The 27,121-nt window shown below is 43.7% G+C and overlaps 1 protein-coding gene across 1 annotated transcript in view; it reads left to right on the top strand.

The window, feature by feature from the left end:
• The window catches only part of agbl4 (AGBL carboxypeptidase 4), a 400,664-nt gene that overhangs the window by 120,320 nt on the left and 253,223 nt on the right, over window positions 1-27,121 (top strand). The window lies entirely within an intron of this gene.

The raw sequence follows: 27,121 nt of genomic DNA, 5'->3' as shown, positions 1-27,121 counted from the left end.
TGGCGGATCCTGGCTGACTGGTGGATCCTGGCAGACTGGCGGATCCTGGCTGACTGGCACTTCTGGCGGATCCTGGCTGACTGGTGGATCCTGGCAGACTGGCGGATCCTGGCAGACTGGCGGATCCTGGCTGACTGGCGGATCCTGGCAGACTGGCGGATCCTGGCAGACTGGCGGATCCTGGCAGACTGGCGGATCCTGGCTGAATGGCGGATCTAACTCAGACTGGCGGATCCTGGCCGACTGGCAGATCCTGGCCGACTGGCAGATCCTGGCCGACTGGCAGATCCTGGCGGATCCTGGCGGATCCTGGCCGACTGGCGGATCCTGGCAGATCCTGGCCGACTGGCAGTTCTGGCGGATCCTGGCCGACTGGCGGATCCTGGCCGACTCGCGGATCCTGGTCGACTGGCGGATCCTGGTCGACTGGCAGTTCTGGCAGATCCCGGCTGACTGGCGGATCTGGAAGAGTCTGATTGACTGGCAGATCTGGAAGAGTCCGGTTGACTGGCAGATCTGGAAGAGTCTGGTTGACTGGCAGATCTGGAAGAGTCTGGTTGACTGGCAGATCTGGAAGAGTCTGGTTGACTGGCAGATCTGGAAGAGTCTGGTTGACTGGCAGATCTGGAAGAGTCTGGTTGACTGGCAGATCTGGAAGAGTCTGGTTGACTGGCAGATCTGGAAGAGTCTGGTTGACTGGCAGATCTGGAAGAGTCTGGCTGACTGGCAGATCTGGAAGAGTCTGGTTGACTGGCAGATCTGGAAGAGTCTGGCTGACTGGCAGATCTGGAAGAGTCTGGCTGACTGGCAGATCTGGAAGAGTCTGGCTGACTGGCAGATCTGGAAGAGTCTGGCTGACTGGCAGATCTGGCGGCGCTGGGCAGCCTGGCAAAGCTGGGCAGACTGGCGGCGCTGGGCAGACTGGCGGCGCTGGGCAGACTGGCGGCGCTGGGCAGACTGGCGGCGCTGGGCAGACTGGCGGCGCTGGGCAGACTGGCGGCGCTGGGCAGACTGGCGGCGCTGGGCAGACTGACGGCGCTGGGCAGACTGGCGGCGCTGGGCAGACTGACGGCGCTGGGCAGACTGGGGGCACTGGCGGCGCTGGGCAGACTGGCGGCACTAGCTGCTCCATATAGGCTGACAGGTCTGGCGGCTTCTTACAGACTGACAGCTCTGGCGGCTCCGTGCTGACTGGCTGCTCCTTGCAGCCTGGCAGCTCCTTGCAGACTGACAGCTCCTTGCAGACTGACAGCTCCTTGCAGACTGACAGCTCCGTGCAGACTGACAGCTCCGTGCAGACTGACAGCTCCTTGCAGACTGACAGCTCTGGCTGCTTCATGCAGACTGACAGCTCTGGCTGCTCCATGTAGGCTGACAGCTCTGGCGGCTTCTTACAGACTGACAGCTCTGGCGGCTCCGTGCAGACTGGCAGCTCCTTACAGACTGGCAGCTCCTTGCAGACTGGCAGCTCTGGCTGCTCCATGCAGACTGACAGCTCTGGCTGCTCCTTGCAGACTGGCTGCTCCATGCAGACTGACAGCTCTGGCTGCTCCATGCAGACTGACAGCTCTGGCTGCTCCATGCAGACTGACAGCTCTGGCTGCTCCATGCAGACTGACAGCTCTGGCTGCTCCATGCGGACTGGCAGCTCTGGCTGCTCCATGCGGACTGGCAGCTCTGGCTGCGCTGAACAGGCGGGAGACTCCGGCAGCGCAGGAGAGGAGAAAGGCTCTGGCTGCGCTAAACAGGCGGGAGGCTCCGGCAGCGCTGTAGAGGAGGAAGGCTCTGGCTGCGCTGAACAGGCGGGAGGCTCCGGCAGCGCTGTAGAGGAGAAAGGCTCTGGCTGCGCTAAACAGGCGGGAGACTCCAGCAGCGCAGGAGAGGAGAAAAGCGCTGGCTGCGCTGAACAGGCGAGGCACACTGAAGGCCTGGTGCGTGGTGCTGGATCTGGTGGTACTGGATCGAGGACACGCACAGGAAGCCTGGTGCGGGGAGCTGCTACCGGAGGACTGGAGTGTGGAGGTGGCACAGGATGGGCTAGACCGTGAAGGCGTACTGGAGATCTTGAGAGCAGTGTTGGCACAGGACGTGCAAGGCTAGGGATGTGCACAGGAGGCCTGGTGCGTGAGGCTGGCACCAACCTCACCAGCCGACTAACACGCACCTCAGGACGAGTATGGAGCGCTAACCCAGGTGCCATCAAATCCCCAACACGTTCCGTCGGGCGAATTCCATGCAAAAAGCACCAACACAGCAACTCCCTCATTTCTCTCTCCTCCAATTTCCCCATTAACTCCTTCACAGTCTCTGTTTCGCTCACCTCCAACACCGGCTCTGGTTCTGGTCTCCTCCTTGGCTCCTCACGATAAACAGGGAGAGTTGGCTCAGGTCTGACTCCTGACTCTGCCACACTCTCCCTGAGCCCCCCAAGAAATTTTGGGGCTGATTCTCAGGCTTCCATCCGCTACGCCGTGCTGCCTCCTCATATCTGCGCCTCTCAGCTTTCGCCGCCTCCAGTTCTTCCTTGGGGCGGCGATATTCTCCAGGCTGAGCCCAGGGTCCTTTACCGTCCAGTTCTTCCTCCCATGTCCATTTCTCCAGGTGGTGCAGCCTCTCCCACTGCAGCTGCTGCTGCTCCTGCTGCTGCTGCCTGTTAACACGCTGCTTGGTCCGTTGGTGGTGGGTGATTCTGTTACGGTTTTCTAGTGGTGATGAAGGAGAGTCGGACCAAACTGCAGCGTGTCGATTGAGATTCATGTTTAATCAAATAAAGAAACACGAACACTACACAAAACAATAAACGTAATCAAAACCGAAACAGCCTATCTAGTGCAAACTAACCGAGAGTACACATAGGACACTAAGGACAATCACCCACGACAAACTCAAAGAATATGGCTGCCTAAATATGGTTCCCAATCAGAGACAACGATAAGCACCTGCCTCTGATTGAGAACCATTCCAGACAGCCATAGACTTTGCTAGATAACCCACTAAGCTACAATCCCAATACCACCACCAAAACCCCAAGACAAACACACCACAATTACAAAAACCCCATGCCACACCTGGCCTGACCAAATACATAAAGATAAACACAAAATACTTTGACCAGGGCGTGACACTCACACTGATCACTTCTAATTCACGCCCACTACCTGCTCTGCTGCCTTAAGCAATTTAGGCATGACTAGTCAGGCTTGGCTTAAGATCACTGTGTCAAATCATTAAAAAAAAATCTTAATGTTAATTATGTTATTGAGCCTAGAAATTCATGGGATGATTAATGTCAGATCATTACTTTATTAAGGGAGGAACACTACTGAAAAGGTTTGGGGGTTGGAAGAGGAATATAATTATTATCGATCACCCCCCACTACTCACACCCCCTCATATTGAGTTACTGGTCTGCAGTGCTTAAGTCATTTGTAATGGGCATTCGCCATCCTATTTTGTGATGGCTGGATAATGTGATCAAGAGCATTTTAAGCTGCTGTTATTATTCCTCTGAAATATATCACACTCAGAAGCCTCTTTCCTATTTGATTTGATTAGAAGAGTGAACTGCCATGCTAGTTTTGTTTGCATCCTGCTGCAGACAGTTGACCTTGACATGGCAGACTTGTCCTACAAGTTCTATCTTCTCAAAATACACGGTGTATGACTCAACATTCTGTGGGAAACAAACAAACAGCACTGCCAAGCTCTTCTGTTCTCTCTGACTCAGAAGAACACTCATACAGTGCCTTTGGAAAGTATTCAAGCCCTTGACTTTTTTCACATTTTGTTACGTTACAGCCTTAGTCTATAAAATTGATTAAAAAATCATCAATCTACACACAATAACCCATAAGGACAAAGCGCAAACAGGTTTTTATACATTTTTGCAAATCTATTAAAAATCAAAAACAAATACTTTATTTACATAAGTATTCAAACCCTTTGCAATGAAACTCGAAACTGAGCTCAGGTGCATCCTGTTTCCATTGATCATCCTTGAGATATTTCTACAACTTGATTGGAGTCCACCTGTGGTAAATTCAATTGATTGTACATGATTTGGGAATGCACACATCTGTCTATATAAGGTCACACAGTTGACAGTGCACGCCAGAGCAAAAACCAAGCCATGAGGTCGAAGGAATTGTCCGTAGAGCTACGAGACAGGATTGTGTAGAGGCACAGAACTGCAGCATTGAAGGTCCCCAAGAACACAGTGGCCTCCATCATTCTTAAATGGAAGAAGTTTGGAACCACCAAGACTCTTCCTAGAGCTGGCCACCCAGCCAAACTGAGCAATCGTGGGAGAAGGGCCTTGGTCTGAGAGGTGACCAAAAACCCAATGGTCACTCTGACAGAGCTCCAGAGTTCCTCTGTGGAGATGGGAGAACCTTTCCGAAGGACAACCATCCCTGCAGCACTCCACCAATCTGGCCTTTGTGGTAGAGTGGCCAGACGGAAGCCACTCCTCAGGAAAAGGCACATGATGGCCCGCTTGGAGTTCCACAATAGACACTTAAAGATCATGAGAAACCAGATTCTCTGGTCTGATGAAACCAAGATCAAACTCTTTGGCCTGAATGCCAAGCATCACATCTGAAGGAAATCTGGCACCATCCCTACGGTGAAGCATGGTGGTGGCAGCATCATGCTGTGAGGATGTTTTTCAGCGGCAGGAACTGGGAAACTAGTCAGGATATCGGGAAAGATGAACGGAGCAAAGTACACAGAGATTCTTGAAAACCTCCTCCAGAGCGCTCAGAACCTCAGACTGGTGGCGATTGTTCACCTTCCAACAGGACAACGACCCTAAGCACACAGCCAAGACAACGCAGGAGTGGCTTCGGAACAAGTTTCTGAAGGTCCTTGAGTGGCCCAGCCAGAGCCCGGACTTGAACCCGATCGAACATCTCTGGTGAGACCTGAAAATAGCTATGCAACGATGCTCCCCATTCGATTTACAAAGGAGAATGGGAGATACCCCCTAAATACAGGTGTGCCAAGCTTGTAGCGTCGTACCCAAGAAGACTTGAGGCTGTAATCACTGCCAAAGATGCTTCATCAAAGTACTGAGTAAAATGTCTGAATACTTATGTAAATGTAATATTTCCGTTTTTTGTTTGTAATAAATTTGCAAAAACGTCTAAAAACGTGTTTTTGCTTTGTCATTATGGGGTATTGTGTGTAGATTTATGACGGAGAAAAAAACCAATTTAATCAATTTTAGAATAAAGCTGTAACGTAACAAAATGTAGAAAAAGTCAAGGGGTCTGAATACTTTCCGAAGGCACTGTATGCCTATTGTGAAATTAGAATCATAACGGATTTTGGCTGACTACTAGAATATTAGGTAGTATACTAGTAGCTAGTAGTTAATAATACTATTATTAGTACTTTTAAGATTGAATTACTATTTTAATTTGCCTTTGAAAACTGTGGTACTTACACAGTACTAGATTTGCTGTAACTGTCTGAACTGAAAGAGAAACATCTTCATCTCAGGAGTAGCCAAGAGCATTTCCATGAACAATAATAAATGCGAAGATATTAAAGTGCTGTCAGGAAGCATTGTCTCTGAATACCGCCACATATTGTTGGAATACACTCACACTTACAGCTCACAGTTGCCACTGACAAACTTAGTAACACTCAGTGTGCAGTGTGAGGTTCTGTCAGAAACTCTGGCATCAAGAAACATATTTATTTCCTCCCTGCCTCTTGTCCCAGGGGAGCTGTTTAGTATGAAGGCGGTGGTTTGTGGCAGTGAGGGTTTTGCACATTTTGAAAATCAGAAGTGTGCACGTGGAAGCTGAGTGTTAGGTGGTGGTGGCAGTGAAAGGCGAGCCCTTCTGTGCTCTGATGTGTGGCAGGCAGGACTGGGCGCGGCCGGCCGGCTGGGACGTAGGAAGGAGGTGACAGCTGAGTGCTCGCCCTTGGGCTCCCCAGACACTGGCACGAGGAGGGGGAGAGCTGCTCACATTCTGCTGAACCAGCAGCCATCGCTCCCCACTCACCACTGCTCTCTTCTCCTCTGCTCTTTATGGTGGAGCAGCCAGGTCACCTTCTCTGGACAATGTAATACTGGGGCGATAAAAAAAAAAAACGGGGGAAATTAAGTGGTATAACTTGAGCTGGGCTGAGGCTCAGGGACAGTGGGGCAGATGTACAGCTGCTGAGGACACATCAGTCTGCAGGTCTGACAACTAGAGCTAATGCCTAATACAGCAAGCTTAATATGTTTCTGCTGTCTGGGATAAACACACACATAAATAAGCTTTGGCACTTATGGCTCATTAGCAAGCAGGTCACCTGTTTCAAGCTGCGAGTGTGATTCATTTAGATTGGAACAATAAAACAGAAAACATAGCTTCAAGCTGAGATAACAGGGACCGAGAGGGACAACAATAACAACAACAACATAGCTTGACTTGATCACAATATGGAATCATTTCCTCATTGTATTCTAAAAATTACAGGCTTATGGCGATTTTTGTTTTTACCAAATATTTTGCAATTAGACCCTTTCAATAGGTAGTTTTGTTTAAACCCAATAAACTCAGTAACAATGTAAATCAGATGCCTGTTTGTTTTATAATGGGCAGACATACTATATAGGTTGTTGTTGAGGATTTTGATAATGGAGGTGGTGGTCAGGTTTACTGATTTAACTAGAAACATTAGCTGGAGTGTTTGAAAGGAGACATGTTTTGTATGTAGGCCTAGGCTAATATAATGCATTTTGTAGCGGATAATACCTTCTATGTATATTCCTATCACTGTTCTGTGCATTGGCCTGAGGTAGTGTGCCCAGTACAGTCCCCAATATTCTATTTTTAACTTTTGTCTCCCTGGATTGTTGTTTATGTGCTGTTTGTGCAGTTGTTTCCCCTATAAGAAACTGTCTGTGTGAGTATTCTTTGAAACAGTACAGTGTGTTGAACTGTTTTGCTTATGTAAGACACTCTGACATGTCTAAAATAACTATTTGGGTGTTTTTGCTGTGACTGGCGTTTTAGCATGGTTTGCATGCTGGAGCTCTCTGTGGAACAGGATGATGGTCTGTGGCAGCCAGACAGAAAGGGAGGGCTCTATTGGGACTCTTAGTGTCTGTATGGCAGAACTAGTGCTAACCATAAAAGGTGGCCACTTCATGCACCCCATACAAGCCTGTTTTCAAGTACATTTTTCGTACTAGTACATTTAAGCCCCGGTTATAGTTAGGTTTTTGAATTGTAGAGGTAATTCTGAAGAGTTATTTAGCTGTTTCTATTCTTAAGTTTAGTTTTTGTGTCTTTTACTTTTGGTTTTGTACACCAGCTTCAAAGAGCTGAAAATACAATATTTTTGGTCCCGGAAAATGTATTTCATAGCGGTTTAGATGGTATAATGATTCTCTACACTATACTTCCTTGTTTTGTCACATAAACTGAAATTTGGCGACCTACACCATGTATACAAAAGTATGTGGACACCCCTTCAAGTTAGTGGATTCGGCTATATCAACCATACCTGTTGCTGACAGGTGTCGGGGAAAAATAATTGAGCATATAGCCATGCAATCTCCATAGACAAACATTGGCAGTAGAATGGCCATACTCAAGAACTTTCAACGTGGTACCTTCATAGGATGCCACCTTTCCAACAAGTCAGTTCGTCTAATCTCTGCCCTGCTAGAGCTGCCATGGTCAACTGTAAGTGCTGTTATTGTGAAGTGGAAACGTCTAGGAGCAACAGCGGCTCAGCTGTGAAGTGGTAGGCCATACAAGCTCACAGAACGGGACCGCCGAGTGCTGAAGCGCGTAGTGCGTAAAAATGGTCTGTCCTCGGTTGCAACACTCACTACCGAGTTCCAAATTTCCTCTGGAAGCAACGTCAGCACGAGAATTGTTCGTCGGGAGCTTCATGAAATGGCTATCCATGGCCGAGCAGCCGCACACAAGCCTAAGATTACCATGCGCAATGCCAAGCATTGGCTGGAGTACCGTAAAGCTCGCCACCATTGGACTCTAGAACAGTGAAATCCTGTTCTCTGGAGTGATGAATCACGCTTCACCATCTGGCAGTTTGATGGACGAATCTGTGTTTGGAGGATGCCAGGAGAACGCTCCCTGCCCGAATGCATAGTGTCAACTTTAAAGTTTGGTGGAGGAGGAATAATGGTCTCAGGCTGTCTTTCATAGTTCGGGCTATGGAAGCATGTCCCCGCAGCAATGTTCCAACATCTAGCGGAAAGCCTTCCCAAAAGAGTGGAGGCTGTTATAGTAGCAAAGGGGTCACCAACTCCATATTGATGTCCATGATTTTGGAATGAGATGATCGACGAGCAGGTTTCCACATACTTTTAGTAATGTAATGTATTAGAATATTTGCAACCAGGAAATGGCGGAGTGATTTCTGCATAGTGGATCTTTAAAGCAACATAGTCTAGCTCCATCCTATCATAACAAAATAATAGTGTATTCCAAAGAATCAATGTTTCATTTTGTACTGATAAATCTGTGAAGGAATCTGTTATCTGCCTAACACATGCTGTACTATGAACAGGAGACTGATTGGAAAAAACAGCATGGAGCCAACATCCTTCTGAACACCCTGTTGCTGAGAGATTGTGCATCAGCCAGCCAGGTCCACTCAGTGACTGCAGCAGAGCAGGCTGAGTGCCCAGCCCAGCCTGGTATCCACACAGGGCTCACATATGGCTTGGACTCAGCTCTACTGCCAGATCTCCAGTGTTGGGAGAGGAGAGGGTGAATCAGTGCTGGGTATTGTGTGGGCTGCAGCTGGCCCTTTGAAACCTGGCGCTGCCTCCTGTTTCATCACAGTACTGTCAAACTCACTTACCACGGCTGGTAATGGTATTCTATCTGAAAGTGTTCAAGTTGTGGCCCAAGGTACACATGGTTGTGTTTGCCGTCTGTCAGTCATCATAAGTCTTCTCACACCAGTTATTTCTTTATTTCACCAGGCAGCAGTGTGAAGGGTCCTCATGCAAGTTATTTCTTTATTTCACCAGGCAGCAGTGTGAAGGGTCCTCACGCAAGTTATTTCTTTATTTCACCAGGCAGCAGTGTGAAGGGTCCTCACGCAAGTTATTTCTTTATTTCACCAGGCAGCAGTGTGAAGGGTCCTCAACTGGTGCAAAACAGAGCTGTGTTGATGTGAGCATCTGTGGAGATGCAGGGCTGAAGTGAGTGTTGAGGGAATAGCTGGAATGGAAGGGAGCATCAAAAAGATTTGGTTATACAGTAGTTGTAACATTCATTTTCTTGCCATTTTGAGTTAATTTACCTCGCACATTACTATATTACAGCATTGAAATTGATACAGTGGAATACACACATCATAATCTGTAAGTCGTGACTGGTTTTCTAAGGCAGCAGTGGGGCGAGGGTCACAATAACGTTTTTGTGCAATCACCTCCATGTAACCTCTCTGGCCCAGCATCCCCACAGCCACTGCCAAGCTGCTGTCTGAGAGGGACACACACACACACACACACACACACACACACTTTTGCCCATTAGAGCTGTAATGTGAACATATAAACATCAATGGCTCCCCCAGTGGCAACTTTTAAGATTATTTTTTGAATTCTCTGTGTTCAGGGAGCTTTATGCTGTTTACTTCTATAATAAATAGATACATCAGCTGGCATTGCTGAAGCCAACCCTCTTCTGTTCTTTTATTAACCCATTGGTAACCTTGCTCAAGCAGAGGTTTTGACTCGGCACAAAATAATCTTGGTGCAATGCACATAATTATGGATTCCCTGGAATAGTGTCGTCAGATGAGTAATCTCTATCTGTTCCAAACGAGATGCAGATTTACCACCTGTATTGACCAACTGCAGAAGGAATAGTGTCGTCAGATGAGTAATCTCTATCTGTTCCAAACGAGATGCAGATTTACCACCTGTATTGACCAACTGCAGAAGACACTTTTTTGTACTTCTGTAATTATTTTGTATTTTTTTTGCCAGACATATATTTTTAGACTGCTGAAAATGCCATGTTTTATATGACTAACATTTCCTAAGCCTGAATGCATGTATATTTCCTTTACTCCTCTTCTTTCCTCGATCCAGACAGTTTTGTATTTAAGCTTTTATTCCAGTAACAGAAAACGAAAGCTCTCTGACAAAATGGCTTCAGTCTATCTCAGTATATGTGGTATTTGAACCCAAAAGAAGGTTATCTGCGGATTATGAGAAATTAGAAATAAAATGCTTAAATGAATCAAATGAGTGGCAGAAGCTAAATAAGTTTGGGCAGCGCTTCGCCCACTGAGTGCTCTGGCTGGTGGGGTCGGATACGACGGGGAGAGGAGGGTGCTGCTGTTGGTAGCTGGGATGGGGCTACAGAGTTGACTAAATATAGATTACAGTAATTTACTTTCAAACAACTCATTTTCTCTGTTTGACACGTCCATTAACCCAAGCTAAAAAAAATCATTAATTTTTCACCAATGAAGACATTAGTCATTTGAATGACTTTCATTACTGTCTGCTGCACAGGCGAAAGGGAGCAAGATCTCACTGCCCATAGCCATCTCCAGACACATGCACACACAGAGAGATAGAGACTCACTAGCTTCTCTATCGTGGCTTATCGGGGGCTTTATTGTTCCACACAATGCTGGGTAATTAGGTGTCCTCTGCTATGCCTGGCTCTTTTTTTTTTAAATTGTTGAGAAATAGACCTGTCAGTATTTGGGCACAATAAAATTCAACAAATGGTAAGCAGTATGGTTTTCTTTGTATCCTGGTGGTGCTTTGCATTGATTTCTCTTTTTCTCTTTAGTTTTTCTCTCTTCTCTTTCAACTTGACCTCTACCTCTAAATGTGTGGCAGAACTCCGAAATTGCATGTGTAAAAAGACGACTACCACTGTTATTCAACTGAACTGAACTGATGAGACTCGTTGGCAGAGGAAGCAGTGTGAATTATCGCACTATATTAACAACAAAGATATTGATAATGCTCATTAGTGTCAAGCTCAAATCATCATTTCATTTTTCTAAATGTTTTGTGGCTTCCTTGCTCAGTGATATACTGCAGGCTGGGCTTGAAAACAACACCAGCAGCATACAGCAACATAATGTGTCCTTGTGAATTTCAAGGGCACTACCTCAATATGGTTGAGAGGGAGAAATCTCTTCAGGTTAATCCCTACATTCCTGACCTGTCAGCACGATGTCACATAAAACCAGGAGGAAGGGAGAAGGTGCTAGAACACTCAGCAGAGATCCAAACACCTGGCTCAGTCCCAGCCCTAACCCCCCACAAATACAAAAAAACACTCACAGACAGGACAGACAGGCAAACAAATAAGAAGAGAACATAGGGCTATTAAAGGGCCAGTGATGGGGTCATGGTTTTAGGAACAAGTCCAACCACAAGCTTAGACAGAAACAAAACAATATTTTTTTATTGAGGGAGTAACTGCAAGGTGTTGTGCTGAACAACAAATAATTGCCCTCTAGTGTTATACCCCTACTGCATCTTTTGAATGACTTTAATGCATCTAACTGCAGTAACACTTTAGACAACTTCAGATAAGGTACTCATTGTACAGACAGATAGACACAGAGAAGTCATACATTCAAGCCATCTTTGTTAAAATGTTGCATGCAGGCATAGATGCTTAAATTCCTGCTGGAGAACTATAGTTAGTCTGTCTGACGACCAACTAGACATTACTGAGCTTCATAGTACCTTGGCTGAAGGGCTCTGGCTTACATTGAGGAGTATATTATCTGGATATGATGGGGGAGTCATTCATAGCTGTCATGCCTGGCTGATATATTTCCCTACCTGTCAAATCCAGCGAGGGAAAGAGGAGTGAGACACCACCTTCACCCTCTCCTCTGGTTGTGGAGTGTCATGTCAAGGTGACCTGCTGTAGGAAATACTGCAGCATGCAGATCAAAGAGAATACCTGTTATACAGCACTTCTCATTTACTGCACTTTCGACAGATCAAAACACTCAAATATGTGGTGACATGGGTTGAATATTGTACCTTAGAAAATCACTCTGAAGCCTCTTCTAAAGCAGAAATTCATTGTACATTTGTATTTTGTCCAGCAGGTAAAACATTAAATGTTCAGTAACCATTGCATAGTTCCTTAACTATAATTATGATTACATTTTAGTAGTTTAGTGAACTTGATGTAAAAATAGCATAGCATGGCTATTCATAGATTTTGACATTCTGAATTTGTCAAAAGAAGACAGAATGCATTAGGGTCTGTTGTATAAATAGATAATGGATCGGAGCGAGATATTATATTTATCCAACTCAATAAAGCAAGACGAGGAAGATAATTCTATCCTGAGTCACAGAGATAATGATATCTGGCTCCAGCCCATTACAGGCTGCAGCTCTCTTTAAAAACCCTCTGCTCTCGCCATATAGAGAGGCTGGGCTGTTAGGAGACTCCTGTGGCCTGCCTAAGCCCAGGACTGCTTGAGTCAGCCCTCTGCTGTTCCATGAAAGTCACCTTCCCATGCTCTCCATCCCCACACTGGGGTTAGGGGAGGGAGGATTTATTTGCGTAGTTCCAGAATTCCAGGGGCCAGGTGGGCTCGTTACTCATGTCAAATGGAAGTTGTGAGTAAAATGACAGGCCTTACGACTGGTTGCTGCCATCAGATTAATTTCGCCCCCTATTAGCATAACGAATAGCTCATTTCAAGTCATATTAAAACACTGCAGATCAATTAGCCATAAGAGCTATAACCTTGGCCCAGGGAGTGGTGGTGGGAAGTCTGAGCTGCTACCTGGAGCTCTGGCCCTGTTCTGATGAGCCCTTCCCAGCTTTCCTTACATCTCTCTCCCTCCACTGCCATTCTCCTGCCCTCAGCACACATGTACTGTAATCCTAGCAAACCCCTTAGAAATGGCTACTTTCAGCTGACTCCCTATGGCGTTGTGTGCTTACACCATCACATTGCCGTTTTCTTTAACTTTGTCTTCTGACATGGTAAAGTGGTGTCTGTCTCTTGGTTGAATGTTACACTTAGTAGTAAAAATACAATTTATTTGAACAGAGTATACATTTGCCTCAAATCCACATTTGAGGGAGTGCTCAAAAAGGCTTAGCCAGTGTGTGACAAACAAATGTGAAGACTAGGCTACTTTGTTAAACTTTGTTATACTTTGTGTTTGGTGGTCCTCTTTGGCCTGAAGCACTAAACTACTAAAATCACTTGTACAACTTTGTCAGCCATTCCATTCCAATTTGTACCTCTTTGAATACGGCTGATAAGAATGGATTATTATGAGTTTCTTAAAGGCATCTACATAATCCCTTGACAAAGCTTTGACGTCTTTGCATGGTGTTCTTCACTTAAAATGTAACGCTAAATGATGTGTTTTGTGCTCTCGCTACATTTGACTCTGTAAAGTCGTTCTAATCAAGACTTCATAGACACATGATTTGAGTCCCTGCTGTTCAACAGATCTGAAATTCTCTGAAGCAGCAGTTCACTTCTTCCAAGGTCCCAGCCCCTCTCTGTCTGATTGCAATAAAAACACCTGTGATTGGATTGTCTCTGATTGAAATGATGTGGGTCTACCAAAGTGATGGCCCCACGTTCCACAGAACAATGGAGGGTTTCACTTTTTTTAACCACACGTTATGCACCACCATCTCAGAGATTTTCGTCCACTGAAAGCCAAAAAGTGGCATTGACTTTATGTGTGTGCCATGTGATTGTATGTGATACTGACAGTGATTTGATGTTATTTCTAAACAGCAAACGGAGACCATTTGTCTTGCAGTCATAAACAGGACTTAAGTAAATGTTTGTAATAGGCTGTTTCTCTATCATTCATATCACTACAGGATAATAAATATGTACAATGTGGAGCTGCATAAATAGAATTTGCAGAATGAGATTGATACCAAACTGGCATTAGTAAATTAATTACTGTAGTTATTGAAAACTACGCTCTTGCACATTACTCTTCTGGTGTTGAAAATAAGAAGGGTTTAATAAAAAGTGAGTGTTTAATGTTTAACTTCATGCTCTCCCAACTAAATCAGTGTTTGATAAAGAATAGTTCTCAGGTTCATCACCAAAGTCTATTGGGAAACCTTTTACAGTGTTTAGATGCATTGCAGTGTGGTACAGTATTTATGGAATGATGCATGGTGGGTAATAATGAGGTACGAGAAAGACATTATTCAAGTAGAACAGTATTATGGTATAGATAGATTATAAGTTAGGATTCAGTAGGGCATACATACTCGAAGACATGGGAAATATTAGTTTTATTCAATATTATTCATCGAAAACAATGTAATGAGCAGGCTATTCAGACTCAGTTGTGGAGGAAACTCACTTTGAATTGAAGTTGAACTACTGTAGATGTGGAAAGTTTCACAGTAAAACTGGATCATCAATTTGCTTTGGAAAAAAATAATGGGGTCAGTCAACAAACATCACTTTCCTTTGAACCATCAGTAACAGTCTCTTTCATTGCACGCTATTCTCTAATGAAACAGAAGTGATGCCTAGAAGGCTCTGCATGAGTGGTGAAAATCTCGGCTGCCCTCGTCTACGATCTTGTTTTGGCTTGTGCTGAGCCTGGAATGACAGCCATTTGTCTTTTGCAGTTGATGTAGTAGTGACTCCCTGGGCCCTCAAACCCATTTTTCCTACCTCTGTGTTTGGGGCGAAGGGAACCTGACATCGTCCCACAGGTTCCTTTAAAGGTGTATTCATTTAATCTTTTCTTAAAAAGATTTTGGTGCGAGGTCACAGATCAAATCAGAGCTGCTTTCCGACTCAGTGACCATTTAATCAAGCTCGAGTCCATTTGCAGTGCTCTTTCACGCTACCTTTTGTTCATGGTGTGCAAAGGTGATGTCATTCAACACAGACCTAAGAATCCCATTCCTCCAAGCTTTAGAGGTTGGGTGGGTGACTTCCACTCAACCTTTAGAGCACAGAGGATTGGTGTATGTCCGTCCTTGCTTGAAATGCGTCCCTGAACATTTACTTCTACTTCTTCTCTGACTGGCAGTATTTAAAGAGATCGTTCAGTAAATGTAGACTTTATAGCATCTATCTTATTACATTATGTTCACAGAGAGGTGTCCTGTTGCCTGAATCTGATTTCATTATTTGGATGTTCCTTGCATTATGATACTAAAAAGGGTTTTATCTGATGATTTATCAGACGGAATAATCATCAGACATACTCTATTTGATGACAAGGTCAGGTCAGGCAGAGGTCGGTAATCTAGATTAGGGTCAGAGGCACAGGACGGCAGGCAAGCTCAGGGTCAGGCAGAGTGGTCAGGCAGGAGTCAGGACAGGAAATGGTCAAAACCAGGAGAGCGAGAAAAAGAGAGGCTGGGGAAAAGCAGGAGCTGAGAGAAAACATTGGTTGACTTGACGAACTGGCAACAGACAGAGAACACAGGTATAAGTACCCAGGGGATAATGGGGAAGATGGGCGACACCTGGAGGAGGGTGGTGACAAGCACAAGGACAGGTGAAACAGATCAGGGCGTGACAATGTGATTTACCTAATACATGAATCATTTAACCAGTTTTTGTCGTTCAAATGACTTATTTAACCTATTGTGATTGATTAAACTGCCAATCATAGGCCAACATAACTAATTACATAGTTTTAATGTATATTTAAAGCACTGCTGGATTATTACAACTGTGGCATGGGGGGAAAATGATTTGATGTACCTTTTTCAGTTTACTTTGGGTATTTCATAGTTTAATCTTTGTCAGCATGGGGAATTACTACTGTATGCATGTACATGTTGAAAAACATTTGTTCTTTTGAGGATGTTCCTCATAAAAATTGTGAACACACAATCTATAGATATTTTCCATTTTAGCATGACTGATGTAACATGTACATTTTACCCCTTCAACAGACATCCTCATTCATAGCAGCTTGCAATCAGTCCATTTCAATTTGAACGCTGGGTAGTGGTACAAATACAGGGATCACAATCTCTTCAACAGTAAGTACCTAGTCATAGCATTCAGTACCATACACCTTTTCTATAAAGTGCACAAACACTGGTTGTAAAAAGGAGAGTAAAATGCTGGATAACCTGCAACACACTAAGCGTATCCATTCAGCAGCACGTTGTTGATGGTGTGGCTCAGCGGTTGTGTCGCTCCACCATACCAAGGCTGTTTGTGTTTAAGACATGAGAAGTCAGCTCTCCTGTAATCCCCTTATGGCAGATAGGGAATAAACCAGTCAAATCAATCTGATCTCTAAAGTAAACTGTTAATGAGCAATGATTACATACGACTGAAACAACCAAACTCATTTTTTCAGCTGCTCATATGTGAGCTTTACTTTGATTTGTTTCCTTTGAGTTTCCATAAGAGAGATATTAGTAGTCGGGCTGCAAGTGTCACATATAGGTGTCTCAGCCATTGACCAATCATGTGCTTGTAAAGCAGTTAGCTAAAGCTACTATACACAGAGGATGCATTCGTAAATCCTCTCTAGACTGTCAGTGTTTGCTCTGAGCGTTCGTAAATTCAGAGCCTTGTCATATTGTCCATTCTGAAATTCAGAGCGTTTTGCTCTCGGAGTGTTCAGAGTGCACTGTGTAGACTGATGAGGAAAGAAATCTATTTAATCCATTTTAGAATAAGGCTGTAATGTAACAATATCTGGAAAAAGTCTGAATACTTTCCGAACGTACTGTATTTCCAGACACAAATGAGAGAACACCTCATTCATTTTACCAGCAGAGCTGCTAGAGTGTTTTATTGTTATCAAGAGGGTTAATGACTGTAACTGTGTTACTGGCAACAATTTAATTCCGTTTTTTTGTCGATGTTTACTTACACCTGTCATAACAACCGGGTTTAGGGCGTTCGTAAATTCCCCTATTTATTCTGCGCTCTGGCACTCTCACACCAGAGTGCTCTGAAATCGGAGTAGGTTGCCAGGGTGAATTTACGAACGCAGCCAAACTGATGATCCTTATTCATATCCAAGAGTGACACACCTCCTTCCTATCACTATGGCAACTCAGATTCATCAACATAACCTTTTTTTTGTTTCTCTCTTGCGCTCTATCCTCTTTCATTCTGTGTAAACTTTCCTCCCTCCCTCTTCTTCTTGTTTTATCTATGTGGTGGATTCATTCATTTGATCTCCTGGACTGATATTCTCTTTAGCATCTTTATGGGTTTTACTCCTGCATTTAATTAGGCCTCTCTTTTATACTGAAATATGAGAGGAGAAGACTGTTTAGATTACTTTATCTATGCATTTATCAGATCCTTTTGGGCACAAATGTAGTGTTGATTCATTTGGTATGGTACTGTAGCATCAATTCATTTAAATCTTGGCATGTAAGCCAACATTCATCCTAACTTTGTTTTGTCTGTTGTTCGCACCTTTCTGTGACCTTACCGGCAGTCTTCCTCCACTAATATGTGCAGTGCTAGTATGTGCTGCACATATGGAAGTAATGAAATGACGGTGATCCTACTGTGCTCCTATTTCAGAGGAAAATCTATATCGGAATACAATGTCAAATTTGTTCTTGTTAGCTTTTTATGTTATATTCAGTCAGTTAATATCATGCAGCATGATAGTACTGTAGTTAGTTTAATACAAATGGCATGCTGTTACGTCCGTTGTTAGAAGGAGACCAAGGTGCAGAGTGGTAGGCGTACATTATACTTTTATTTTAAATGACACCAAAAAACAACTAAATGCAAAACGAACGTAAAGCTATATACAGTGCAGAAAGCAACTACACACAAACAAGATTCCACTGAAGGTGGGAAACAGGGCTGTCTAAGTATGATCCCCAATCAGAGACAACGATAGACAGCTGCCTCTGATTGGGAACCATACCCGGCCAACAAAGAAATAGACAAACTAGAATGCCCACCCAAATCACACCCTGACCTAACCAAAGGGAGAAATAAAAAGGCTCTCTAAGGTCAGGGCGTGACACATGCTGTACCCTGTCGGGACATGGGTACAATATTCTGGTTTTAAGCCTTTCAATCGAGAGATATTCCCACGCCCAGCGACCGGAGGTGAAAGACTGAATATAAATCAGCATTACATTCTCAACTCACTTATCCCATTCTTTAACACACTTATGAGTATGGTGTGTCAGTGGAGAAATACTCATCAAGAGGTTTTATAGGATGTCTTTTTATCATGGGAAATGTAAACTATCATAGCTACAAGAGCAGTACAAATTGAAAATGTTTGTTTTTCTCCTGTAATTCCCATTTAATGGTATATCCCGCAATGAAATGTTAACAACTCTTCAGTAGGTGCAGCTCACACGCAACAATTTAAAATGTAAACCATGTTACACTATGATTGAATCAAGCATTCCACTAGAACTAGATAACTTCATGAGTGGTGTCATAACTAAGATACATAGTGGTCTGTTTATAGGTGGATGAGGGAACATTTGTTCTAAATGTAATAAGAAACAGCTACAGTCATTCTTTAAGGTATGGATTTGCTGTAAGGTGTGCTGGTTGTAGGTTTTGAGCTTGAAGAATTCTTGGATTTTCTGTTGTGTGTGCTTGTGTTTATTGATTTGTTTTCCTGGGAATCGATGGTGGGTGTGGTGTTTTCCATGGTTATCAGACTGTAATCAGTCAACTGCAGGAAAACCATCACTTTTTGTTACGCATGACGTTGCAAAGGTTACTCTGTGCGTTAATGCGATCATGCATTCAATAAAAAGCAGGCATTTTTGGAGTCATGATGCATTACATTAGCGGAGTGCTATAAAGGCATCACAAAAAGCCATTAGACATCTCAACACATTTTTCAAGTGATGAGTCTGAGTCTATTGTCCTCTTTCTTGTACTTCTGTACATTTAACATTTGCGTCATTTAGAAGACACTCTTATCCAGAGCGACTTACAATTAGTGCATTCATTTTAAGGTAGCTGGGTGAGACAACCACATATCACTTTACTCTGCTCTCTTGCTTTTCCAAGCTGTTGACACGAGCAGATGCAGCAGAGTTGTCCGTTTCGATCCTTTTTCATAATCTGCAAACAAAGAGGCCCTTGGCGCTAAAACCAGCATGGCTCCATAATAAACTGTGTGCCATGTTTTAACTGTCTCCCTCAGAGGCATGTGGGCAGACACGCAGCGTGCATGTAGATGAGCCCTAGTCTAGAAGATTGCTTTTTTACAGCCTCTCAATCAAAGCCAGAGTGCAAACACTGCAGCAACAGATGGGGGCAGAGTGTACCTCTCGCATTACAATACTCTCCCACAGCCATTGTTGCTGTAGGATGTGCCGAGACACAGAGGGGTTAAAGAAGAAGGGGAAGGAGGGAAATAAAAAGCATGGAGCAGGCCCTACAGAGGCGGCTGATAAATGAATTAGGGTGTTACCTCACGAGTGAGGAGTGCACAGCAGCCAGATTGATATTCTTCAGAGATGTTTAGCCATTCACACTGAGCTCTCTCAGCAGCCGCTGCTGATCCGGCAGGGCTGTGGGGTCCAAGTCCCCTGGGGATCACTGCATTAAAAACGTTGACCTGTGACATCACTTCCTGCCAACGCAGCACTGTTGTCATGACTGTGATGTCCTTGGACCCCCTTGTTGTTGGTCCTGTTGACCAAGGTTTGCACTCTTTTTTCCCCCTTCGAATTGGTGTCTATGTTATTTTGGGGTGTGCTATTGTCAAGGCCTTTGACAGTGAGGCGAGGCCAAAAATATGCCTCTGCCAACGGTGCTGGACACTCATTAACCTCCCCCTCTCCTCTCCATCACCACGGCCCTGACATATCACCCTCCAGAGTGTCATGAGCAATAAAGCCGTGCTACTTACATTTTTTAATTTGGGCTTCTGTTGATGTGTGAACAGCTGTAAGACTGAATGGCACATCTATCATCTTCCCCCTCAGAATGTAGCAGGGTCAAATGCCATCAGTTACTATCACAGGAAACCCCTGATGCTTTTATTTATTTGGCCTTTTCTCAGATCTGCATATTCATGTGCGTAGTAGAGAGATGAGAGAGCACCTGCTGGTGTGGGCTCTGTGAGATGTCCAGCCCTGTTATTTATAGCCAGGATCCTGGGTTCACTCTTAGATGTTGGCACTTCCCCTCTAGACAGTAATGCATTATTCATCTCAAAATGACTAATATTTCGCCCCATGGCTCTTAGCAATGTGCCAGGATTGACCAATGGCTGTGTTGTAATTAATGCAGACCGAGCAAAAAGCAAAATAACATATTTACTTTCATGCTTGATATTTTTTGCGCGCTTGACTGAAACACTTCCAGTGGCTAAATCTAAAATACTCAACTTAACCCACACACCCAACACCAGGCGTAGAGATGGCAAGACCAGATTGGTTCTCTGCAATGCCCATCTGCCTCCTCACAATATCATTGGTTTTTGACCCCGAGGTTGCTAGGATTTGAAGTTCAAGCTGTAGGATGAAGGTTTAAATGTGGACAGATCAGTGAGAGGGAAGGTAAAGGCTCAAACTGTTTAGCAGCTCCATTGGATCACCTTAAGCATAGGAAGCATAGGAACTCATTGTGTGGGGATATATAGACGGATGACTAAATCAGTCAGCATACATACCCCAGCCAGATCAATGGAAACCATTCCCAGAAAAGTGCTTCTCTGTCAGGGAATGGATTCAGTGTGAGAGGGGTTAGTTAAAAATATCCCAGGACGCCATTAGCTGATGCTTTTCAACATGTGTGTGTGCTAAGCTCTGTGATGGTATACTTCGGCCTTCATTCCTGTCTAGATGTTCATTGCAATGATGGCATGTTTGGTAATCACACCACCCGGTCTCTGCTGCAGTGCAAAAATAGATAGACAGATAAACATAATTAAATACATCATAAACATGTCTCAGCACAGGAACAGGATTCCAATCTGGGAGAAATTTGGGCCCTCCGAAGATTTCATTGGAATTTAATGAGCCACAGAATATAAATGAAAAATGTGAACATGTCTGATTAACCTCAGCATAAACTGTGTAATAGGTTGACAGATAGGCTAGAGATCATTTGCTCAGGTACCATTACAGGGGCTTCCACTGCAGTCAGGAGTAGGAGGTGGCCACGTTTCACAAGCTCAAATTATTGATAAAGCTAGTCAGAACGCTCTTTTGCATGTTATTAGACTGCAATCAAAATAACATTTCCATGTTAATTTATGTATATTACCCTCTTTTCTGAAGAGATGTGTCAGCTCCCTATACTTAAATAGAAATGTATTCCACCATTCAGCATGTCTCCTAGTCTCCTAATTTTTTTTTACTGAAAAGTCATAGATCAAATGTGGTCATATAAAACATTGATTGCAACTCAAATTGATTGAGTTGCAACCTATGTCTTAGCCCAGTAAATTTCCATTAGGCCTAAATGTACAATCTGTAGTTTTATTGACATGGTAGGACTGATGAAGAGGGTTTTTGCATGAGCGAAAATTATTTGTAAGACTTACAAGACTTATAAGTGGTCTTCTTATTGTTCTGACATTATAGTCTATGTCCAATCACGTTAGTACATTCTTGGAATTTTATATGAGTTACACAGTTTAGTCCACTCCTGTTCTCTATTCAGGTTTTAGCCCAAATGAGGATTTAGATGCAACTTTGCTTATTTAAGGACTTGACCCTGGAAAATACCCCCAATTAGTGGGAGAATGAAACCATTTAATTGCATTAACATAATGCCTTCTAACGATCATTATGTCCACCAGAATAGTCATGATAATAAAGTAATTACTATTTTGAGAGCACAATTAGCCTCACACCTTTTAGATGCTATAATTACAACCCATACATATAGATGGGTAGTCTCTGTGACTTGGCATGTGGAGAAGTTGGATGTAGAGTCACCAGATAGGTTGTCAGAGACCAGCCTGTCAGTATAAAGATGTTATGGTGTAGTGACATGGTAAGAATGCCCTTCAAGAGACAAATTGGTTTTTCTGTTTGCGTGAATATTTGTGTTGTTTTTCACACTTTCTCCATTAGAAAAGCTTTTAGGAACAGAGGCAGTTGAAATAGAGAGAGTGAGGTGGTATGAGGGAGAGAGGGAGGAATGAGAAAAACAGATTGGTTTTCATGCCTGGTAGTCAGCGGGCCTGTAAATCTCCCAGGAGCGGTCCGGAAGACAGCAGAAGGTTGATAGTCATCCATCACTTCTGACAATTCCAGCGCTCTGGAGTGGGCTTGACGGGGGACCCTGAGCAAAAATGCTGCAAGAGATGCAAGAGATGGAGAGAGCTGCTAGACTGAGCAAATGAACTCTGCCATGTTTAAAGCAAGAGGAACATCAGTTGGCTCTGAATTAGGTTTATTCATTTCTTGATTGGACCATCTTCTTGGTCCTCGTCCTGCAGCAGGAGACTGTTGTCTGTAGAGGCTGTCATTAGTTCTAGTCTGGCCGTATGAGGTGAGTGGACCTGTAGGACTGGCAGCTCCTCTAAATCATACAGGAGGGAATCATAGAGGGGAAATGCTTCAGTAGGAGAGAAATAGCCAGGTATCCTCAAGAGACCAGAGATTGTACTTAATATTTAGAGCATGGACATTTCTCTTGCCAAGGTGAATATATTAAAAGCATGGGCTGTCAGTATGCATCGCTCTGCTCTTTACTTGTGTGGATGTTAGAGAAGACACATGTTTGACAGGGGAGGGTTGTGTGAGCACAGAGATACTTTGTGGCGCACAGATATCAATATTCCTCATATTTATCTGGTTGAGGGTTTATCCATCTGAAAATTCAGCAGGCGAGAAATGAAGACCAGGCTAATAAAGATAGCTGCATGCTCACAGCATGCGTCAAAGCTCGCTGTGTTTTATTGCCTGAGAGCTATCAAAACACTCTGCCGATTACATTGGAGGCAAAGGAGTCTTTTCATATCTGAAGCAGTGTGGCAAGCTGACCATGGAAAACACACACACACACACACACACACACACACACACACACACACACACACACACACACACACACACACACACACACACACACACAATCAATACATGTAACGCATTCAAAGTATGCATACATATTCACACTGTATATAAACATCTATAGGCTACATATGGTAACTTAGTTATATGCTGTATATATATGCTTGAAAATGCGCCCATAGCGCAGTAGTGCCAAGTCTGTTATACAAAGTATTTTAGCAGTTTTATATTATTATTGCCTCAGCTGTAAAAATGTCCTCAATAGGTTAATGGAATGCTTTTTGAACTCAGAGGGTATTATTGTCTCTCTATGTCTGACCTTCTACATTGTCTGGAGGATATTGAGCTTGACTGTCAGACACTCAAAGGAAAGGCCTAATTAAACTTGTTTGAATCGTACATGGCCATACAATGGATTTATAGATTGCCTTTCACGTAAAGACCCAAAGCGTGAACTTCCTGGTTCTCTGGTTAAATAATAGATACCAATACAAAAGGCTGTGAATGCCTATCCAAACAAAAGGTCTGACGGCTGCTTTAAATGACTGTCACCGTTTCCTGTAATCTGATAGCTCTGAAACAAGACTTTTGAATACATCTTTTTTTGAGAAGGAGAAGGAAATTAAAAGCTGACATTTAAAGGCTACCCAGCAGGTCTTCAGATCAATAGTTAGGTATCTGAGACTTCACATTACTTTATTTTACAGAGGACATTTCAAAACAATACAAAACCCTATTTTTGTTTTGTCCATGTGAAGCTCAGGTGGCGACAGGAAGACAACAGGAGATGCCACTGACAGTGTAATATTTTTAACCTGAGGTCAGCGTCCCCTCCACAGGCCGCCACCCTGAGCTGACATTGGCAGCTTGTGAGCGTCCTGTCAGGTCTTCCAAAGCAAAGAGCTCTCCTGCTCCTGCTAATCCCCCACAGGAGACAATCCTGTCCCTCTGCATCTTGAACTCATGGCCATGCAGTTTTTTTTTTTTTTTTTTACAACCGGTGTGATGAAGAGAGGATAACCAAAGGTCATGATTGTGTTGCATTAGACAGGACCTTCACCTCTGGGGCCAATAGAGTAAAGCCTTAGGATTGCAGTGTTCTGACTGTGTGAATCCTCAAAGGCATACCCCATAGCACTAAACGTGTCAAATGTAACCCTTGCCGTATCTTTAGGCTGAGGTCTAGCCCTATGTTTTATAGGGAAGAACTGTGGCTGGCGCCCCTGCGTTTCCCCTCTGTATTCCTGTCTGCCGTGGCATCAGGGCTGTCAGTTACTTCATTGTGAATCTGATGTAGGCCTGGTGGTGATGCTTTTCCAGCGATCGACTGATCAAAGCCTGCTGGAGAGGAACAGGTAGGCTGCCACGAACAATAAGCCTGGGTGTCTGTGATGACTGGAGACACTCTTTTCACGCCATTTCGCCCGGTGGGTGGTGCTGTAGATTTCAGCGCGCATACGGGTACACACCATATACAGTCATTGGTGCACACATTGATCGAGAACGAGCCAAGCACTTGCTCAAATCTGGATGGTAGAATCTACTCAACACACCGCTAAGCCATAGAGTACTGGTTGGCTAAGCCTGACTACAGTAAATGGATGTTATTCTGTTTCATCAGGGAACCACAAAGATTAAGTAAACAATTGTAATCGCTGAATTCACGTTATGTTTGCTGTTTCATGCAGCCACAGAATTGAAAGAAGCTAAACAAATTATTTTGTATTTGAATTTCACATTGTTTTAAGTAGAGAGATATCATTCACACAAAGTAATGAGACTGGGTATGTGAGTATTCCTCCAGGATAATATGGTAAAGTTGGCCTCATGTATAGGCCCTCAAACAAATAAATAAGACCAAGGACATACAAAATCCATCAGATTAACCGGTTTTAATTAAGCCAGCATCGCTGATACCAAATTCATTATTGTTAAGAGAAAAAAAATATTACATTGGGAGAGATGCTCACCCACATAGAGCTAATGCAGCTATTTCTACTACAGTACAACTCACACACGTATCATGCATATCAATGTATTTATACATGATCATTGATCGTACTGACCTGAAGTATTGGTTGGCTTTTTTTTTGTAGTTCACATCAGTCACTGAAAAGGGAGGGGTAAAGGCTAGACTCAGTAGTTCTGATCTTGTTCATATAAACGCAAATAATTCATCTCATTGATTGAGAGTAATACAGGTATTATTGCATGTTGACTAACCATCACAGTGAAATTAGATTAAATCTAGTCATATTTTTAATTCAGGTAAATTTAGTAGATTGGCTTGATAGCGGCATTGACATTGTTGGTTGGCTAGTAAGCTAAACTTGACGTTACACATCGTTCACTTTTGGGAAAACTGGTCCAGCCACTTGGTAGCTAGCTATCGTTAGTTCAAATAAAGCAATTATGTACTAATATGAAAATGCAATTGTAAACAATAATGTATAAACCCACCATAGTGATGTTGGTGAAGAGGTTAAGAATGAGGTCCCACGCGGAGGGTTCTCGTTGAACATGGACGCGCATCGGACAGTCCTTGCACTTTTAAATCCACACCCACTGTGACGTATACTGTAGCACCGCCCACTGGGCGAAATGGCGTAAAAAGAGTGTTTCTAGTGATGACTGAGGGGCTCTCTGCTGTGTACCGTGAGCCAGACAGACACAGATCCACTGGTTCTACAGTCCTGTATGTGTTCCACAGAGGGCATCGAGTCACTTCCGGTTCACTCCCTAGACCACTTAACTCTACTTAGTACCCATGACCCTTGATTCTCAATGTAAACAAAAGAGTCTACCGTTCAACTCTGAAGTCTGAATCATGATTCATCATGCCTTGCTGCACTTCCCTGGATCTCTCAACTTGCACTTCTAGCTAGCTAGATCACATGTTGTGTATTTTTGTTCCACTGGTAGAGGGATTGCATTGTCCGTATAGACTACCACCCCATTAAGAATAGTCTCTTTAATATTTCAGTGCTGGTTTCAGTTCAGGAGCTGGGCTCACTGTGGATTGATGTGTATCAAAAGACAGCATTTTGCACCCAAACGCTGTTTGACATAGAGCTAGTTTAGTGTGGAGCCTTGACTGGGTTATCAGTGCCTGGCCTGGGAGCTCTGAGTGCTGTGTTTCTGTAGAGGTCAGTGGTTAGGTGAGGGCCCCACTTCACATTCACTACCCTGATGCCTGTCAGGGGCGGGAGGTAGCCTAGCGGTTAACAAGCTGACTATGTGAAAAATCTGTGTCCTTGAGCAAGGCACTAAACCCTAATTGCTCTTGTAAGTTGTTCTGGATAAGAGTGCTTGCTAAATTAGTCAAATGTCAAATGTAAAATTGTTTTGGGGGAATTGTTGGGGAAAATACTCTGAAAATATAGTTGACCAAGCTACCAATTACTTCACACTGGAAGAAGTTGAGCTACACTAAAGCTATCTTTTAATAAAATATAGTTTACTACATTCAAACTACTTTGTGATAAATTATCATAACTAAGTCTACACATTGCAATAATAGATCACTCTGGGGTCAGATGTGAACATAATATAATATGTTAACATAACACAAAAAGTGACAATTAGGCAGGTCTGATTTAACAAAAGAAGTGTAGTTCAAGTAGTTAGCTACACCGCTAAATGGCAAAAAAGTAATTTACTGAAAACACCAAGATTTGAATTTAGTTCAACTTCCACCAAGATACGACAATATGTAGTTGAACTATATGTAGTTCAAAACTGCCAACACTGCTTCCTTCTCTACTGCTTACAGTCAACACATTGGAGCTAGATCAAAACATTCAGAAATGTATGAGATAGTACTCAACGTAGAATTTCTTGTTTTTTATTCATTTTACATTATTTTGCCAAATGTTTCGCCATTGGCAGAAATCTTCAACGAATGGTTACGTAGTGGTTACACGGTGCTTGTATCTTGGTGTGTGCTGCAGGGTGACAGAGAGACACCTGTTTGGGCTCCGCTCTGGCAGTGACAGGGACATAGGGGGGTTTGACATGCTTCATGGAGATGACAGCTCAGACAGCCTGGATGTTAATCTGTTCAAACTGTTCAATGTGTAATTACATTTCCAGGACAGTGCTCTCCGCACCTAGGGAGACGGGCACCCAAATTGGTCCTGGGTGTAGGCAGAGTTTATAACAAGAGT

The sequence above is a fragment of the Oncorhynchus tshawytscha genome, linkage group LG05, assembly GCF_018296145.1.
Source record: "Oncorhynchus tshawytscha isolate Ot180627B linkage group LG05, Otsh_v2.0, whole genome shotgun sequence".
Taxonomy (NCBI): domain Eukaryota; kingdom Metazoa; phylum Chordata; class Actinopteri; order Salmoniformes; family Salmonidae; genus Oncorhynchus; species Oncorhynchus tshawytscha.
This window is presented reverse-complemented; position numbering and strand designations above follow the sequence as displayed.